The sequence below is a fragment of the Cyanistes caeruleus genome, chromosome 20 (assembly GCF_971803275.1).
Source record: "Cyanistes caeruleus chromosome 20, bCyaCae1.hap1.1, whole genome shotgun sequence".
Taxonomy (NCBI): domain Eukaryota; kingdom Metazoa; phylum Chordata; class Aves; order Passeriformes; family Paridae; genus Cyanistes; species Cyanistes caeruleus.
The window spans coordinates 2,967,441-2,986,253 of NC_141720.1; the positions used below are offsets into that span (position 1 = coordinate 2,967,441).

General features: G+C 50.4%; 1 protein-coding gene across 4 annotated transcripts in view; it reads right to left on the reverse strand.

The window, feature by feature from the left end:
- The window catches only part of ASTN2 (astrotactin 2), a 300,670-nt gene that overhangs the window by 226,052 nt on the left and 55,805 nt on the right, over positions 1-18,813 (reverse strand). The window lies entirely within an intron of this gene.

Below are 18,813 nucleotides of genomic sequence, written 5' to 3' on the forward strand. Positions count from 1 at the left end.
CCCCCTGCCATGGGCAGGGACACCTTTCAATAGAGCACGGCTGCCTCACACCCCGTCCAAACTTGAACATTCCCAGGGATGGAGCACCCACAACTTCCCTGGACAATCTGCTCCAGTGCTTCTCCACGCTCTGAGTGAACCCCTAGAGCAGCCTTCTATCAGCACCCCCTGAAGCACACTCAGGTGGATTCATGGAGCAGCACCTCTCCAGTGTGAGGTCATGGACAGGCAGATGAGGATGCCAGAGATGGCCTTCAGCTGGGAATAGCACAGTGACACCCCCAGCTCAACTCTGACCATTCTCCCAGGGACTTTGTTCTTCCCACCTCACTCTTGGGACACCCAGGCCCCCTACACGTGGGGAGAAGGGGAATGGGAATAATCACTTAGGAGAAAAAAACTCATTAAAACAACCCAACCATCACCCAGGAGCAATAAAGCCTCAGCAGAGATACACATTTCCCAAAAATGATGGTGCAACAAATGGCCCCTCACAGACAAAGCTCCCAAGGCATGGTTACCCCAGCTCCAACATTTCTGGTGTGATTTCCCTCTGGTTTTGAGATCAACAGGGCACAGCACAACATACTCCAGATTCAGACCTTCTCTACTTGTCTTTCCCCTTCTCCAAATTTTATTCAATGCAGCTCTCAACAATGTTAACATTAAAAATAAAAATCTCTAACAAAAAAATAAACCTCCAAATATCTATATGTACACGGAATCAGCACATCCTCTCAAGGGAGCCTGGCTGGGGAGTACCAAAGGGAGCCAGCCCTGCCTCTGGCTGCTCTGGAAGTTAAATTCATCCCTACACACACAAGAGCTGTGCCTGTGCCAGCTCCCAGCCTCTTAATCTCTGCAGCATCAGAGCAATTTTATCCCGTGGCAGACAAGCAAGGCAGGGCATGTAAATCAGGAGCAGCACGAGTGACCAGGGCTTTGCAGCATGACAGGAACAGCCAGGGCAGGGCAGGCGCTCCTTGGGCACCTGGCATGCCACAGCCCAGAGCTGCACCGAGCTCTACAGCAAAGCTGAGGCGTGAAAATATTTCCTCTCCATTCTGTACAAAGCAGCAGGCTGCACCCAGAGCACGGCTCTGAGTCCTAAACAGGAGCAGCTGCAAGGAGGTGGCACTGGGAAGTGCAGGGCACAGGGTGAGGAGCTGAGGAGAAATGCTTCCCTGCACCACACCCTGCCACAGGAAGGGCCCAGCCCAGCATCCCCCACATCAGGATCCCCTCCTCTCCCACAAAATGTTCCTAAAAGATGCAGGACTCAGGGGTTCAGGGCACTGCTCAGCTTGAGTTCCCAACTTGCATGACGTGCACCTTCAGGAAGGGCTTTTTACAGCCCAGGAGATGCTCAGGGATCCCTGCATGGCAGAGGGGCAGGGCTTGCTGAGCTGCCCAGGTTTATGCCCTGCAGTACCAGGGCACTTCAAGGACCAGAGGGATGAAAACCCATCATGGCCTTCCATGCTCAGAAACAAGAACCGGCCTGGACACCTGAGCCTGGGAGAGCAGATGTGAGTTTCCTTGGATTTGCACAGTGCCTGATGCATGGAGACCTCAGAGCATCACAGGAGATCCCTGAGCCACCCACACCCAGTGGCATTTCCTCAGAAATCCAGCTTGCAGGAGAGAAACCATGGCACACCAGAAGGGAGGCCAGGCCAGGTGACAAGGACACTGCAGGGCCACAAACTTAACACAACAAACCCCACTGCAAAACCAGGTCTGGCTCATGCGCCAGCGTCTTTACAGCAAAGAGAGGGTTCTCATGGTCCAGAAGGGCTTCAGAACAACATTCCTGGATGTGTTTCTGGGAAAAATCTTCTCTAAGGCCTTCACCAGCAAATCCCTGAGCTGCCCAGCTGGATATCACTCACACCTTTGTGCACTCTGCTGCTGGAAATGGGCATGCAGGTACTCCTTCTCCATGGAAAAGCAAAACCAGAAAGAGCCCAGATGCTCAGAAAAGATCAGAGTGACAGAAAAAGCCTTGCAGGAGGAGCAGCTGTGCCAGCTGGGCCCAAGGAAGGGGTTCAGGCACCCATGGCAGGCCTGGGACTGTGGATATTCCTGTCTGGGCTCACCTTGCATCTGCCCCTGGGAAATGTCCTGGAGAAAATAACCCTGTTGGCATATTAAATGAAGATCTCTGCTTGGGACAGCCTACAAAAAGCCATAAAGGCACAGAGGTTTCTGGTGTGCCATTCCCCCTTTGACTCAAGAATGACAGACTCAAGGAAGCCAAGGGCTCCCAACCCAGCTAACACTCCCACATCCTTTGGGGACGAGCCAGAGATCTCTGCTCTGCCAGTCCCAGAGAGGAGAGAATGGCCCCTCTCTGCCTGGGAAAGGCTGGGGGTGTCTGTGCCAGCCCCTTGGGTGAGCACCACGGGCTCATCACAGGCAGCTCAATTCCAACGTGCTCCTTTCGTCCCTGACCCTGCGCTGGCAGCTGCTTGTTTAACCACACCACACACCAGGAGAGCTCCCTGGGAAAAAGGGGAAAAAAAAAAAATAGTGAAACTTAGGAGGCTTTAAAGCCAGCCTCATTTTAATCTATTTTTCGTGTTAAATTATCCAACTGAGGGAGCGGGAGAGAGAAAGGGGAAAGAAGGGATAATATGAGAAATGTTTTATTTGACAACGTGTCATTCGGAAACTGATTATTTCTGTCTCCGAGCTTTTTAATATTCCCAAACAATGGCCGAGCCGCGTGGGGATTTGGTATTCTAAGGCTGGATTTATAATACTCTGTTCTGCAGTGATAAGAACACGGGCCTTTAATCCTCTGAGCTGTGAACATGCATATTCTCCCACGTAATGCCCTTCCTGCCACGCTCCCGCTGCCCTGGGCCGGCTGAGCAGGAGCCACCAGCACCAGAGCATTGCCAAGACCCACGGGAGAGGAGAAGGAATGGGAGAAGGAAGATGGGGGAGATGAGGGATGGTGGGAATAATCCAGACGTGGAAAGAACAGCAGGGCTTGTGGCACCAGAGAAAAGCTCAGCTGAAGCTGGAGAGCAGCAAGGTTGGGACTTATTTGGAGCCCAGAAGGAAAATCAATGGGAGAGGCCACCCTGAAGCCTTAGAAATTGGACCCTCACATAAATTATGAAGGCTGCCAAGCTGTTGGATTGGAGGGCCATCACTCTGTAGGAATCTCTGAGATGCTGAACAATTTCTGGGCAGCGAGAGGACACATCACTGCTTTGAACACAATCCCCACCCTGCCCTACCGAGCCAGGGAAAGACAAGGGGGTCCCACTGCTCCTCTGGAGTCCAGACAAACTCTCTTGCAACAGCCTCTGGCCTTTCCCACTCTGCTCCCCCTTGCAGGAATCCTCCATCCCTGCAGCCGCACAGTGACAGAGCCCAGCTGCTCAGAAATCAAGCCCTGACAGTCTTCCAGCTGCCACACCAAAAGGGCTGAAGTCACAGGAGGAAATCCCAGGCTGGAGGGGATAGTTTGGGCTGGGCAGACCTGTGACACCACAGCATCCCTCGTGTAGGTCAGAGCAAACCCAGTGCTGAACAGCACAGCACTTGAGTCTGTGCTGACCTTCCTCCCAACACCAGCGCAAATTTTTGTCCTCAGGCAAGAATATCCCTCTTTCTTTCCTAACTTGAAGCCATTTATTGTCCAACATTGTGCTGGCAACCATCCCCATGGCTAGTGGCCTGCTGCTGGGTGGAGCAGGGCTCTCCCAGCTCTGGACATCGCTCCAAGGTCAGTCCCCCAGCACAGCTCAGGGATGTCCCATCACTGCCTGGGCTGAACGAGCCCCCTGTGCTGGAGCATCACATCCCCTGCCTCAGCCCAGCAGGTGAATTGAGGTGAGCAATCAGGTATCAGCAATAACCACACAACCCTCAGGGCTCTTCACACTGTGTATTTTTCCTTTCTTTCCATTTTGGTTGTAAAGGTAATTAAACACTAGGACAATTTACCAAGGGGTGTAGTGGATTATCCATCACTGTCAATTTTAATATATATTTTTTTTTAAATCAAGCTTGGATGCTTTTTGAAAAGTCATGCTTTATTGCAAATGAGAAATAGAGGCTTTAGGGCATTCTCACACCCTGTGCAGCTCTGAGGGCACAGCAGATGATCCCATGGTCCTTTCCTGAATTCCATTCACCCCCATTTTGACTTCCCCACAACTCGGCTCCACATCATCTTGTCTCTCATCTGGGGAACTTCACCCCCAGACACACAGAGCACCACCAGGCCCTGGATACAAAGAGAGGCCAGGCAGAGCCCACTCCTATCCACAAACCACAGCCAGCCCCTGCCAGCCCAAACCCTCACGTGCCATGGGAGCAGGGATGAGCCCATGGCTGAGTGAGCACCAGGCAGGGAAACTGAGGCAGAGCCTGGGGATGGGACCAAGAACAGACAGCAAGCCAGCATGAAGGTTAGAGAGGAAGAGACAAACACCAGGAGCAAAATATATACATGTGTGTGCTCCAAAGAGATCTGGATCCAGTCCTGATCTCCAGACCACTCAGCCCCACCGCTCTCTATAGGAGACAATGATACACAGGGCAAATCTCCTAAAAATAAAACATTTTCTCCCTGTACATTTCAAATCCCCACTCAAGCACGGCTTCAAGGTGCCTAACCACACACTCAACTTTAAAAATGTGTTTAATTCCCATTACAGTCCATGAGCTTCTAGCACACGGCTCAGCGCTTTGCTGAGCAGGGACAGCTCCTTGAATTGCAGCCCAAAGAGAGCTGCATTACATCTCTTTTTTCCCTTCTTTCCACAGCTCACTGAGCTATGATTGGGGCACTGTCTTCTGGGGGTGCTGTTATCACAGCTGTGCCACCTGACCCTGCCCAGAGGTGACAGCACCCCTCTCTGAACGGGTGCAAGGAGCACAGGATGTGGCCCAGGGGTTGAAGAGGAAAGGGCTCCCACAGGATGGCTCCGTGCAGATCCTCTTACCACACTGTACATCCACACACAGGGCATAAATCTCACAGCAGATACAGCCCTGTAAAGTACAACACACACACAAGCAATGAGAGTTACAGTTGCTGTGGGAACCATAACTTTAAAATCTCCGAGTCTTCCAAGTTAAAAAAAAAAACAACAAAAAGCCAACAAAAAACAGAACAAGTCAGACAAGTCACATTTTCATATATATATATATATATTTTTAAGCCATACTTAGTTTTGTTTTGCTGTTTCATCCAAGAAGAGAAACAAAAGAAGGAGTGAACCTGCCAATCAGCCTTTCTGTGCTGCTCAGACATGCAATGTGATGTTCCAGTAAATGTTTATTTGAAAGGTCTCCAAGGCACCGGCTGTGTGCAAGCACCAAGACACACAACCCTCAATCACAGCCAACATGCCTGCGTGTCCCGAGCTGCACATCTCGCTAGGATAACAATTCAAAATGACTCCTAATCCATTTTTATTATGTAAAAAAAAGGCATTTATTTGCAGCGAGCTGAAAGAGGAGGGCCGGAGGTGATTTTATTAAGCACCTGATTGCTGGCTCTTTTTAAAGCCGGGGCGCAGATTGCATAAATTGTGATTTTAATGTGCGCTAAACGGTTCACCTGAATGGGCTGACCTGCTAACCCAGAGCCTGCCCTCAGAGAGGGAGGATTTTAAAATTCATAAGGTCTCCTGCGCTTGCGCTCATGTTTTCCTAATGTGCCAGCCTGGGAGCACAAAGCTGAGCCAGAAACAAAAGTTTTCCCTTCCCCCTGTGGAGTTTGAGTTACAGAGCCCCATCCCTGCTCCTCGCTGAGCCAAGAGACCCCTGCACGTGTTCATCCCACTCAGCTCATTCCCACCCCACGCCTCAACCGTGTGTCATCCATATTCCAAAGAGGAGGGGAAATTTGCTCCAGTTAAGGGAGAACGACCTGGATTTTAAATAAAAGAGGTCACCTCATCCACTGTGTCTCCCAGGGCAGGTGAGGTTTCACTGGCTGGGACAACCACAGGCTGTGAGTGCCCAGGGCTGTGGCAACACAAAAAGCTCCCAGTGCACCACGGGGCTCAAGGAAGGTCCCACACACAATGTCCCATCTCCAGCACAGAGCCCAAACCCTGACTGTCCGCAGCTCGGGTGAGGAGCATCCCCATGCCACAGCCACATCCCAGCAGAGACAACGGGAATCCACCCAAACTGGCTGTGTGTGGCCCTAACACATTCCCAGCTGAGAGACAAAGTCCTCCAAGGCTCAGTTTAAGCCTGGTTTCACCAAATTCACCAGTAACACCTCCAAGGATGGAAGGCACTCACCATGGGACCTCCCGAAGTCACAGCCACAGCGGGATCCCTGACCTACCCAACCCTTTCCAAACAAAGGTTTAGCAAATGCTAAAGCAAGGTCCTAAATTAGGAGGATTATTACAATATCCGCCAGCGCAGCATTTGCTAGCAAGTAATGAAATATAATTAAAAGTAAAGAACACTTGTCAGATAAATGACAAACACGTACTGCTGTTGCAAAAGTACCTTTGCTTGTTTTTTTTAATAATTGTGTTTATCCGCTTCCTCACTAATTTGCAAAAAATGCAGTTAATTCTCAGTGGATCTCACAACCATTAGTGCGAATTAATGCTGTTCCCACTGTATATTCTGCATATATTAGAGAACAGATTAATCTAATAAGAGATGCACATCTCCGGGTGAGGGAACACCAACACGATTCACGTCGTGCCTCCAGCTCCCGAGCCCCAGAGAGGCACACGGTACAACACCCGCTCTGCTCAATTTACCAGCCCGCTTTGGGGCTGCCAAACCTCGGCCACTTGTCCAGAAAACGTGGCAGAGGTGCAAAAATTACGAGTACAGGGATTTCTTAGAAAGCCAAACACCTCCAAACCCCGTTGATGGACCAGGTCTCCTCTGCACTGCTTGTGCTGCTGCTCTACCCACAGGGAAGATGGAGAGAGAGTGGAAAAGGGATTCAGCTTTTATTTATGGACTACTCAGACAATTTCTGGAGTGAGCAGATGATGGGAAGGTGCTATTTTACAAACAGACATGAAGGAAAAGAGCTTGTTTTGCTGGTTGTGGGTTTTCTGGGTTGTTGTTTTTTGTGGGTTTTTTTGGAGCAATCCGGCCTATTGTGTAAAAAAAAATATTCCCAAAACAAAACCTAAAATAACAACCCACAAATAACAAACACTGCCTTATCATATTTGAAGTGCTAACATTTCAGCATAATGAACATCAACAGCTGAATGAACACAAACCACAGCTTTCCAGAAGGAGAGGGAAGGTATTCAAACACAATATCAGGGATAAAGCCTCCGTGCACGTGCCCACGTGGCATTTGGCATCTGAAGGTACCTTGGAATTCTGGCATAAGTCACATTACAGGAGTTACCCACTCCCCAAACCCTGAGAAAAGCCTCCACTGGTACCTCAGGCATCACACACCAAAGGGAAAAGCAAAACAAATCTTAATTTTTATCAATTTTCATTTATGATTTAATAAAAAATTTGAAAACTGTGCTGCCCCCCATGTAGTACAGAGCAGGGAGATCCAAGACTTTGATTTAAAAAAAAGATCCAAGACCTCAGGAACCTCCTCTCCCAAACCACCACAGCTATTCCCAGCAGGCTCTTAAGAGCCCAGTCAAATACAGCACTTACCCACACACTTAACTCCCATTAACTTCGCTGGAACCTTACACACAGATAAAATTCATCCTGTTTCAGGGCTTTTTCATCTCTCTGACAAGAACTGAGAATTCCTTTACCCAGCTCTCCGTGTGATGACTCCAAATCACCTCAGGGCTCAGGACAGTGGGAAAACAAACCCATGGGGATGGGTTTTCCTGCTCTGCATCTCCCACACGAGTCCACAGAAACCTTTTTGTTCCGCAGCACACCTTGATGAACCAGCTCCTTTTCCACCCAGCCCTCTTGCTGTATCAATTGGGAATATAAAAGTATGGGAATGCACCAGATTTGGTTTTTTTTACTTGTTATTTGAAGGGTGTGAGACCAGTGGATTCTTTCCTGGAAGAAGGGGTGACAGGGCACCCTGCCACTGGGCTGGGAAGGGAAAAGCTGAATTTGCACCTCCCACAGAGCCAGCTCTGCACATCTTGGGGACAGTGCCCATCCCCAACCTCCTGAAATTCAAGTCCTTTTATATTTTTATTGTGTGGATGCAGGACATCAAAGTGAAGGGAGGAAAGCAGAGGTGGCAGCGATTGGTGCCACCAAGATGACCTGCCAAGCTCTCTGGTATGCTACAAGGGGCTGAGACCATCTGGGACTCGCACTGCCCATCCCAGCTGGAAGCAGAGGGTCTGGAGTGTGTCTGAGTGGGATGCATGGATGGAAAAACAAGAGCTCCTTTGCAGATGGGGTGAGCATTGCAGGGCATGGCTGTTACAGCTTCTTCACCCAGCTCAGCTGCACCACACCACGAGGGTCGTGGTGGAAAGGCTGCAGACCCCCCTCTCCAGCCTGCAGCAGCTGAGAAAGCGCCTGTTTGGAAGTGGGAAAGGATTCATTTCAATTAAATGTGCCTGGTGCTCCAATCAAAACCAATTAATTCTCCCCATCTGAAAGCTGATTAGCCAGGCTATCTGGATAAATGGATAATAACAGTCTAATAACCCTCTCCCCCTGCACACACTGGGGCTGCCACAGGTTTTTGCCACAGGTTTTTGACACTGTGTCTCCAGCCTAATTGCAGCATCTGTGAATAACTGTGGAGCAGATCCCGGCTCCATCCCTGGCAGCAGGCAGGGGCCAGGTGAGCATGGCTGCTTCAGAGCCAGTCTGAGACCCCATTACTGCTCCCAGGCTTCCAAGAGGGCTCTGGGCAAGGAGAGATGCTCCTCCAGCCCCAAAATCTCCCTCATCCCCCTAGAAGCTCTCTTGAGCACTGGGATGGTAGTTCCCAGCTCTCCAGCCCTGTCCCTTCCCCTGGCTGGTATTAACCAGTGTTTAACTCCACTGCTCATCTGCCTTCCTTATCCTTCTCCCTCTGGGATGTGCTCCCACCCAGAGCTGGGACAGACACCGGGAACATCAGGGTGCTGAGCAGAGCTCTGTGCCTCACCCCAAACCAGCCTGGCACCCCAGTTTAATCATCCTCTGCTAACCCAGGCTCCTGAGGCTGCCCCAAGGCTCAACCCCTGACATCCTCAGGGAGTTCAAAGAGCTGAAGCCAGCCATGGGTTTGGCAGCCAGCAGGAGAGAGGAAGGGGAAGCACAAAGCCATCTCACTCTTCTGTGACCCTCGTTCCCTCCAGTGTCCACCTCAGGCCTGGTGGCACAGCCTCACTCTCCAGCTCCCAGACAAGGGGCAACAAGTGGGGAGCTTGAGGCAGGAATTTTCCATCTCTGCTCCCTAGTTTTTTCCTCACAACTGGGAAGTGTTGACTAGCTAAAACCCACTTTTCCAATGATGTATTTTTGGTTAAGAGCAATCGCTGAGCCAAACTGTGAACAGAGAAAAACAAAGACCTCAATCCTGCTGCCATTTTCTAATCAAATTTCCTTTTACTAATTTGACAGGCCTGTTTTGAAAATTTAAATGTAAAGCTGAAACGAAGTTAGATTCCACAGCTAAATGGGAATGGAGACAAAATGTTTCAGATGGAGCTAATAAAGTTCTTCTGCCCACACCTCTGGGCTCACAAAGCTCCTCTCCACTCCTTGTTTGTCGGGTACTGAGCTTTAATTTGCTCACTCCCCCCACCACACACGGGTATCCCCCAGCAATTTGTTTTTAGCTTAGTAGGAGGCAGGAAAACAACTTCCACCCAGCTCCATCTCCTCGATGTGGTGCCTATCCTGTGGCTGGCCTGAGTTCACATCTAATCTAAATTAAAGCCAGTTTATTCAATGCTCCCATCTTCAGAAGAGCCCTGCAAAAGAACCAGTTTGGCCTGAGGGGAAAGGATGATTGGGAGATGAAGATCCAGTTGTGTGTGCTCCCAGGACAGGAGGCAGCACTGTCCTGCACAAGCTCCTCCACCTTTCAAACCTTGCTCCTAACAAAAAGCCTCTTACTCCTCAGGGGCTCAGCTGCTGTCCTCAGCAATCTGACCTTCTTTCAGGCTTTCATCACTCAAGGGTAATTTCCCACAGAACAAAGGAAGCCAAAAAAAAATAAATAAATTAAAGATTGGAGTCTCTACTTGGTGCTACAGACGGAGCATTGGAAACTTGGTGGTTCAGCCTTTCTGGTCCATGGCTGTGATCCTTGGATAAGCCCTTGGAACAGATCCCTAGGGAGCAGCCCCACCCGTGTTTCATGGGAGAGGGACTAGAATAAATCCATAAATCCAAGGATAAATGCAGTAGAGAGTGCAGGGAAGTGCAGAGGAGCAGCACAGTTACTGATCTAAGACAAGGTGCCCTCACACAAGCTGGACAGGAGTGTGGGATTTAAAAGCAGAGGCTGAATGTGTCTTGCACAGGCCAAACATGAGTGAAATCTCAGCACTCAGAGCCTCAGCAATCCATGTCCCTGCCTCAGGCACCAAATGTCCCTGTCCCTGCAGGGAGGAGCTGCTGGACAGAGAGGAATGGACCTGGCATCACAGAGCAGGGGTGTAACCCAATGTTCAGGGGGAAGTTTGAAATGGAAACAGAAATGTTCAGACCCCTCCTCTTCCAAAGCAGCAGCTCTGGTCACCCTCCACCCCTGTAGCCCTGGGGGGATGCCAGCCTGCATCCCTGCATGCTGCCAGGAGCCAGAGCCTTGCAGCAAAATCCTCAGAGCAAAACATTTACAGGAAAAGGGTTTCCATCCATCAATTCAAACCTCCTGCCTATTTAAATCTGTCCAAACGGTGCAAAAGTTATCTGAAAGCCTCGGCTGCAGCAGAGCTGGGGTGGAGACAGAGCACTGCTGGGGCTGCTCTGATCCTGGTCAGACAGGGCAGGCTGAAAGAAACCCCCACAGGGACCGGGAATTCTTGCAGAACAGGACAGAGAAACATCCATCACCAGTGACAAAAGGTTATTGATCCTGCCAGAGGGCAGAGAGGGGGATTCAATGACTGCTCCAAATCCCTTCCTCCCCATGGATCCTATAGGAAAGCAAATCTTCATCCTTCAGAGCCCTTGGGAATGAAGTTTTCCTGTGGGTGTCCCAAAGGATGACAGTGCCATCGAAGGGGCTGTGGAAGGTTTGGGGTACTGAAGGAGCAACTCCCCCACTTATAAAAAACAAACAAGCCAAAACCAACCAGTCCAAAAATGTCAAAACAAAAACCAAAGAAACAAAACCCTGCAGTCACACCTTCCACAGCCAAACCACTCCAGCATTAACCTGAAAAACTTGTTTATGAGGAGAAGTTATCAAATGCACTCGTGCAGCCTGGGGCATGCAGGTGAACCTTCCATCCACACCCACAGCCCTGGGACCAAGAACAGCATTCCTGAGTGCACTGAAAGACACTGAGAGGTGCAAGGAGAGCCAGGGTCATTGGCTCATCCACTCAGTGCTCCAGTTTTCAATATTTGCACTGTCAGGATGTTTTCCAAACACAGATAATCGTTTAAACACAAAACTTCTTAGGAGGAGAAAAAATGCACAATTTGCAATTCCCCCATTAATTAGGAAAGGAAGAAAGAAGTCCAGAATTTGTCTGCATAAAACAGAAAGGAGTAATGAAGTAGCTATATATGAATGTAGTCAAACTGAAAATTAAAGTCATGGTTCTTATTTCTGTGCATGACACCCTCCAGATCCCAGCTTGGTAAAAAATAAACATACACATAGCTACATGGAGTTTTTATTTCATGGATATACATGCACACATGTGAACAGAGACATGGAATATCCAGCAGGGCTCTGGTCCTGGTCAGCTGCTGAGGAGTGATGGTGGGACCAGGGGACCCCATGAGCTGAGATGCTGAACAAGGGATCAGCCATGTGGGAGCTCACATCAGCTGTGCCACACACAAAGTCAGAGAAGCACATGGCCTGCACACAGGGTGCTGGAAGAGGATGACCTCACCCTCCTCAGCAATTTTTAGGGCTGGTGCATCATTAGCCACCCTCCAGCTGCCCTCCCTCCAGGGGAGCAGAGGATCAAGTGAGTTTTTCTCTGCTGTTACACAAGACACGAGCTTGTGCACATCCTCTGATGTGATACGGCTTCAAGGCTATGGGGTCAACCTTCCAGGGCTGCCAGAGCCCTTCTCCAGGGCAGCCACACTGCTGTCACCTCACTCAGGGACAGGCCTTTTTGCAGGCAAGAGACCAACTGAGACACACATGCAGCAGCTGGGAAGACAGCCCACCTTTCAAACTGAGTACATCTCGCAGAGAAGGCTGAGCTGTTCCCAAAATCAGGAGGGGTTTCACACTCAGCCTCTATGTATTCCCCTGCACCCAGCCCCATTTCTCTCTTGCCTTTACACAAAGCCTAAAATCCCTTCCAAAGCAAGCTCTTGTTTTACCTCGGTGTCACCATGCTCTGTGAGGGGATCACAAGACCCCCCTCACCTCCCTTCTCTGCAGAAACCCCCCTTTCCTTCACCTCTCCCCCTTCTGCTCCTCATCCCTCCCCATGTCCAACAAGGACATTCCAAAACCTTGCCAAGTGCTTTGGGAAGAGCCCGAAGGACACAAGGACAGCTCCTGAAGAACAGCTTAGTGTTGGCTACTGCATCAGCTGCTCTCCTGACCAACATCCCACTGCTGCTGCCTGTCATCTACAGGATGAGGGAAGCCAAAAACCAGACAAGGAAGACAGGAGGAGAAATATCTACCTGTCTTCAGCTTCCAAGCCCCAGGAACCAACAGAATTTGAGGCCAGACACAGCTCCAGCCCTGCACAATTATGGCACAAAAGGGGGAGCAGGAGATGAGTAGAACACCCCAATAGCACAAGAGCTCTCCCAGTTTTTGTGGACATATGACTCCTCTCCATACTTCACATAGTGACTCTTCCACGCTTCCAAATTACAGCTGCCTAAGCTGTTTCTGCAGATATTTCCTCTTTCTATGCAATCATTTGGCTAATAAGATGAGCAGGTTGGGCTCATTTATTTTGGACACTGTTCGTGGGTCATTAGCAGAAAGGCTAATCATTGCATTGGCAGAAAATATCACTTCTGCTTCAGAGCTGGCTGCGCAGCACGGGGAGGGGGAGAGAGCAGGAGCCTGACAGAGCCTTTAAAAAAAAAAATAATAATACAAAACCCAAGCTCCACTGCTGTAGAAATGGAATTTTCCTCTGCTATTTCCCAAGGTGCCTGCTGTTAGGATGAAGGGACAGACTTCAGTGCCCGAGGCAGCTCTGTGCTCCCTCTCCCACGCACGTGCAACCTCCAAGGGCCTGGAGAAGGAGTGACACTGGCAGCCCAGCCTCCCTGAGCCACAGCAACACAGCAACACATCCTGGCCGTGCTCATCCTCATCCTCTTCCTCACCCTCACCCTCACCCACGGCAAATCCAGGCGGGATGTGACGAGCCCCATGGCATGAGAGCCCTTTCTGGGATGGTTTGGGGTTAGCAGTTGTGATGCCTGTGCTCTGCTCAAAGCACCTGAGCACTAAAATCCACCTACTGAGACATTTAAAGAGCAATTTGCATTCAGTGTGAAGGCTGGAGCGCCAGAGGGGATGCAGAACCTCAGGGCATTTGTGGAATGAATTTCCAGGAGACACAACAAAGCTGAGCCCTTCCCGTTTCTCTCTTGAGAGGTGACAACAGAAGCAAAGACAGAGTTCTGAGACGCAGCCAAAGGCTCCCCAGGCTCGGCTGCTCCAAAACCAGCTCTCTCCAAAGGCCCTGGGAGAAGCTCTGCCCTGTGGATATGGTGCCCTGGTAGAGCACAAGGACACAGAGCTGCTCCTGCTCCATCTCACAGCAGCTGCAGCCTTCACCCACTGACCTGGCAAGGGCAGAAATGAAGTGCTCGAGGGGAACAGCTGGCCAGGGCACAGGTTGTCCCTTTCCCCAGCAGACACAGAGCCAGCACTCCTCCTGCTCCCCTCCTCCAGCTTCTGCTGGCCCCAGATGTCCCTGTCCGTGTCCTTGGCTGCTCTCAGCAGCATCCTTGGGGCAAGCACAGGATGGAGCTCCCACCTCTCGTGGGAGGCTTTCAGCAGATGTCCAGCAGCCCTGTGCTTCCCCTGCTGCCCTCCAGCCCCACAGCCAGGAGCCCCGAGTGCCCAGGCTTACAGCAGGAGGGAGCTGGCCAGGGGAGCAGTGCTGGGAGGAGTGACACAGGAATTTGTCCCTGGAGTGCTCCAGCTTGCCTTGAGCCACCCTGAGGCTCTTCCTGCTATTGCCAAGGGAGCATCGTGCTGTGTCCTCTGCCCCACAGCAGAGCCTGATGCTCCCTGGGGAGCCACGGAGGGCTCTGAGCGGCTCTCCAGCCCGAGAAAGGGAAGAAGATGATTTGGGAGCTAATTTAGAGCTGCATTTCCTAAATCTTTTCAGACACCGAGGCTATTGGCAGGCAGTGTTACAGCCCCTGCCAGCCTCAGCGGCTCTACAATGTCCTTCCCTTGGCAAGGGCAGCAGTGGGGAAAAAATAACACACAAAAAACAAGGGACATGTGATGGAGAGCTTGGCTGAAAGTTCCCTCCCCCTGTTGACCTGCGTGCCAAGGAAGAGCATGGAGGGAAAAAATCACAAAATTCTAAAATGAAAGAAAAAAAACAAACAATATTACTTGTTTTGCTATGTCCAAGCTGTGGGGATGGAGCTGTGGCAGGAGGAGAGAGGATGTAACCTGGGGCCAGATAAGCAGTAAGATCAACACTGGGGCTGTTGTCTCTTCCCCCAACAACTGCTGCTCCCACCAAGCTGGTTTCACCCTAAGCCCGAGTCTGGAGCAATGGGGAAAACCACAGCCAGGGCAGCAGGAAAGCTCAAGGTTGCCCAAGGAATGGCTGGTGAGGAGCTGCTACCCAGCTCCAGCTCTGGGAAGGGAAATGGAGACGCCTGACACTGCTAAAGCATCGGTGGTTTTGCTGCCATCCACCTGCAGGCAGGTTCCTTGCCTTCCATCTGAATAAAAAGTGTTCCTCTCCCCTGAGGAGCTAAAAAGAAGGCAGCTAGAAAGGAAAACCACCAGTTTTCCTGTTGGATAAAGGGAAACACAATGACAAAATATCCAAGCCCTGAAATCCAAGTGCATCCCAGCAGGGCTGGGGGCTGATGTTCCCACTCACTCCCTCTCCAGCCACTGCCATAAATCCAGCCCCAGAAGCAGCCACCTGAGGCAAAGCCAAGCCAACCAGCCCCCTTCACAAACAGTTATTTTCCTGCAGTATGTAATAACTGGATTTTAACCATAAGCACCATTCCATTTTTTTTCCTCTTTCCCCTTTTCCTTTGCTGCACATCATGACACTTCACGCCGAGGCTCCTGCTCGGAGCTGGCAGAGACCTTTTGAAAGCTGAAACAGAGCTCGTTTCCCCTCATCCGTGGGGATGGAGAAGGTGGAGTGAGAGCAGAGACAGGTAAAAATAACCACACTTGGCCTGATGTTGCTCCCAATTAAGCCAGTGGGAATTTTGCCCAACTTCCAAAGCAGCAAGACCCAGAGACACACAAAAACACTCTCTGCTGTATGAGCAGCCTAACGATGGCCAGAGAAAATGATGGATACTGAGTTTCTCCCCGCTGTTAACTGCTGGTGGGAGTCTGAGCATCCCCTGCCCCGGGGCCAGGCACTGCAGAGGCTGCAGGCACTCACAGGGTGATGATCAGACCCACAGCACCACATCTCCCCTGCTCCAGGCACAGTTACTCCACACAGAGACTGCAAAGGTTTTGGTTTGTTGTTTTTTTTTTTTCCAGGAATGGTTTATCTGCTCAGACAGTATCACATCAGCTGAAACTAAAGTGTAAGTGGTTTTGGGGAGGATATAGAAAGTGTTGAAGAGTAGAAACATTTCATTCTGACACTTCCCTTAACAAAAAGCGCTCTGCCTTTTCACGGCATCACAGTGCCTTCTGAAACCAAGTCCAATTTATTTTTAAATGGGAAAAAAAAAGGAAAGCCCAAACTGAGAGCAAATATATTTCTGGGGACAAATATGATATTGCATTTCATCCTGTCGTTAACACTTTACTCAATGTTCAGGATTTGCCAATCAAATGAGAATTCAGCCTTTTGTGCTGCTGCAGTGTAACATCTTTCACAACCACCTTGATGCTGTTCTGCGTGAGGTTGAGCACAGTTCACCTTCACACCAGCCAGCGCCTGACACCGACACTTGAACTGATGCAAACATTTCCAACTCCCATTCAAACACGAGTAACAACTGAGAGGAGCGAAAGCTGCAGAAAACACAAGGTTTGAAAGGGAAAAAAAAAGAAAAAAAAAGTCATTTTGCTGCTTGTCTGAAGACCAGCCCAGCTTTCAAGCCCACAGCATCCTCCTGGGGATGTGAGAGCTGGGTGAGGCTCCTCGCCCCGGGTCAGGGTATTGTACCAATAGAAAAATGGAGATTATCATATTCCTGCTGGGACTAAAGAGTGACAGGTATCCACCAGCACAGCCTCACCAGTGAGGAGACAACACCCTCCACCCTGCCAGCATCCCCAGGTCTGCATCCCAGGAAAACACTCTCCATTGCGAGGTACTACCTCGGAGCCAGGGCCCACCCACACCCAGCCATCACTGGAGAAGGCAGCATCCACAGGAGTTTTCCTGGAATAACATTTCCTGACAGTTTTAATGCCATATGTACTTTGGAGCCTGGCAGTTTAAAGCAATTAGATCCAGGCTGGGAGTTGCAAAGCATTTCTGTGTTTACGTCAATGTTTCAAAGGTACCAGCCCTGTACTCCCAGCACTTTACACACAGGATTAGCACGGGGCTCCCACGTGGAGCTGCTCTCTCCAGGAGCCCAGCAGCTCGGTGAGAACCAACCTGTGGAGGAGAGGGATGGAAAGCAGGAGCTGAGGCAGAGCTACCCCACTGAAGCCTGGGTTTCCATCTGCTTGTCCCACACTGGGAAAAAATACAAACCACCACCAAAAGGTCAGGCCACCAGCTACACCCTGCAGCGCTGTGGGTGTGAGTATTTATCCCAGACAGATGGTGGGAAGGGGAAGAGTGTGGAGAAGGAAGGAAGGGAACAAGTTCAAAACAAGTCTCTGCGATCAGCAAACATAAAAATACCCTCTCAGTGCAGCTGGCAGTGCAGAGGGACCCGGCCCGGAGGCGAAGGCAGGCGTAGAGCGTGTCCCACCCCGTGCCACAAGCTCACACTGCTCTGGTGCTTCTCACTCATTCCCAAAACCTTCCCTCTGGCGTTTTTTCCTTCATCTCTTCACGACTTCAGCATCCCCTTGCCAGCTCTCACACCCCCTGACAACACCGGCCACTTTTCCAATGGGAGTTTTTACGTTTTCCCTTCCATCCTCGATCGAGCACGTGGAGCCTGGGGAAATTGTCTCAGGCTGCAGATCCCTCCCACACCATCAATGCCATCTGCAAAAACCAAACCCCTTCCCAGCGCTTCCCATGGCTGCTTTCCCCCCCAGTACCAACTTCAATTGCTCTGGAGATGAGATGAGAAAGTTAAGTTTGCTGCTCAGTTCAGATTAACTGAGAGCATTTATTCAGCCTTCCTTTATCAGAGATGCAAATCAAATACTCCAGTTACATATTTTAACACAGTGGGGTGGAAAAAGTCTGATGGAGAGAAAGACTTAAAGGGTCTAATGTATTCACTGGAGCTAAGGTGGAAAACAGAGATTGGTGAAAAATGATTAACATAACAGGTGCCATTGTCACAAAAGTGACAATTTGAAGACAAATCCCCCTAAAATGAATTCCCTAAATATCAGAGCACATCATTAACTACAGTTAGTCCCTGTTTTACACCGGCTCTGCAAAGGAGAGTGGAGAGGAGGGGAAAGGTGGATTAAAGAGTCTCCTCCCAGACAGCAAGAAGTTGGTTAATGGCACATTAAAATGGAAATGCAACTTGAGGCCAAAGAATGTCCCATCCTGGGAAAGAGCAGATGCCACGACAGTGGCAGGGTGAGAGGAGTGGGAATTTCTTCCAGCAAGGACCAGCAACACCTCCCCTGTGTACCAGGGTGGTCCCACATGACCGGTGACTTCAGCTTCCAGCTGGGCTGAGCTGCAGTCCCCTGAGCCACGGAGCCTGCAGGCACTCAGCCCCTCTGCCCTGAGCCACCCCACCCAGCAGAGATCCCACCAGCCCCTCTGGCCACCCTGAAGGAGCTCAGGAAACAACTGAGGGCCACCTTCAGCAGCCTGGGGAGGATTGGTGATGGGCTGAGGATTGTTTGGTTTGCCATCAGCACAGAGCCTGCTGCTCCCATGCCCATCCCAGGGATTTGGGGATGCTTAGTCCACCTCCACATCAGGGTGGGCAGCTCCTTCTCCTCTCCCCACACATGATTCTCACAGGGATATGCTGAACCCAGGGGGTTCAGAGCTTCTCTTTTAGGTTTTGTTTTCTAATAAAAACAGCTCATTGGAGATCAATTTAGCTTTTTAATACCTTTCAGATAAGAAAATCTGCTGCAGCAGCAATTCTGCCCCTATCTTAATTAATTTCTAAACACATCACAAGCTGGAAGTGCATGTTTGATGAATCTGGTTGACCTCCTGGTGCAGAAATGATGACACAGATGTTGTGCCTTCTTCACTACCTCATTACTCATGTCACACCAGGGTTTTTTTCTCCCATTGAGCTGGCTGACAGGAGCTCCAGTGCTGCCATCAGCAAGAGAAGCTGCAAGGAGCCAGAGGAAGGCTCAAGAAGCGTTTTGCATCTCTGGAGAAGCCAGGTCCAGCAATCCCACAGGACACAGCACTGGGGAGGGAATGGAACCCA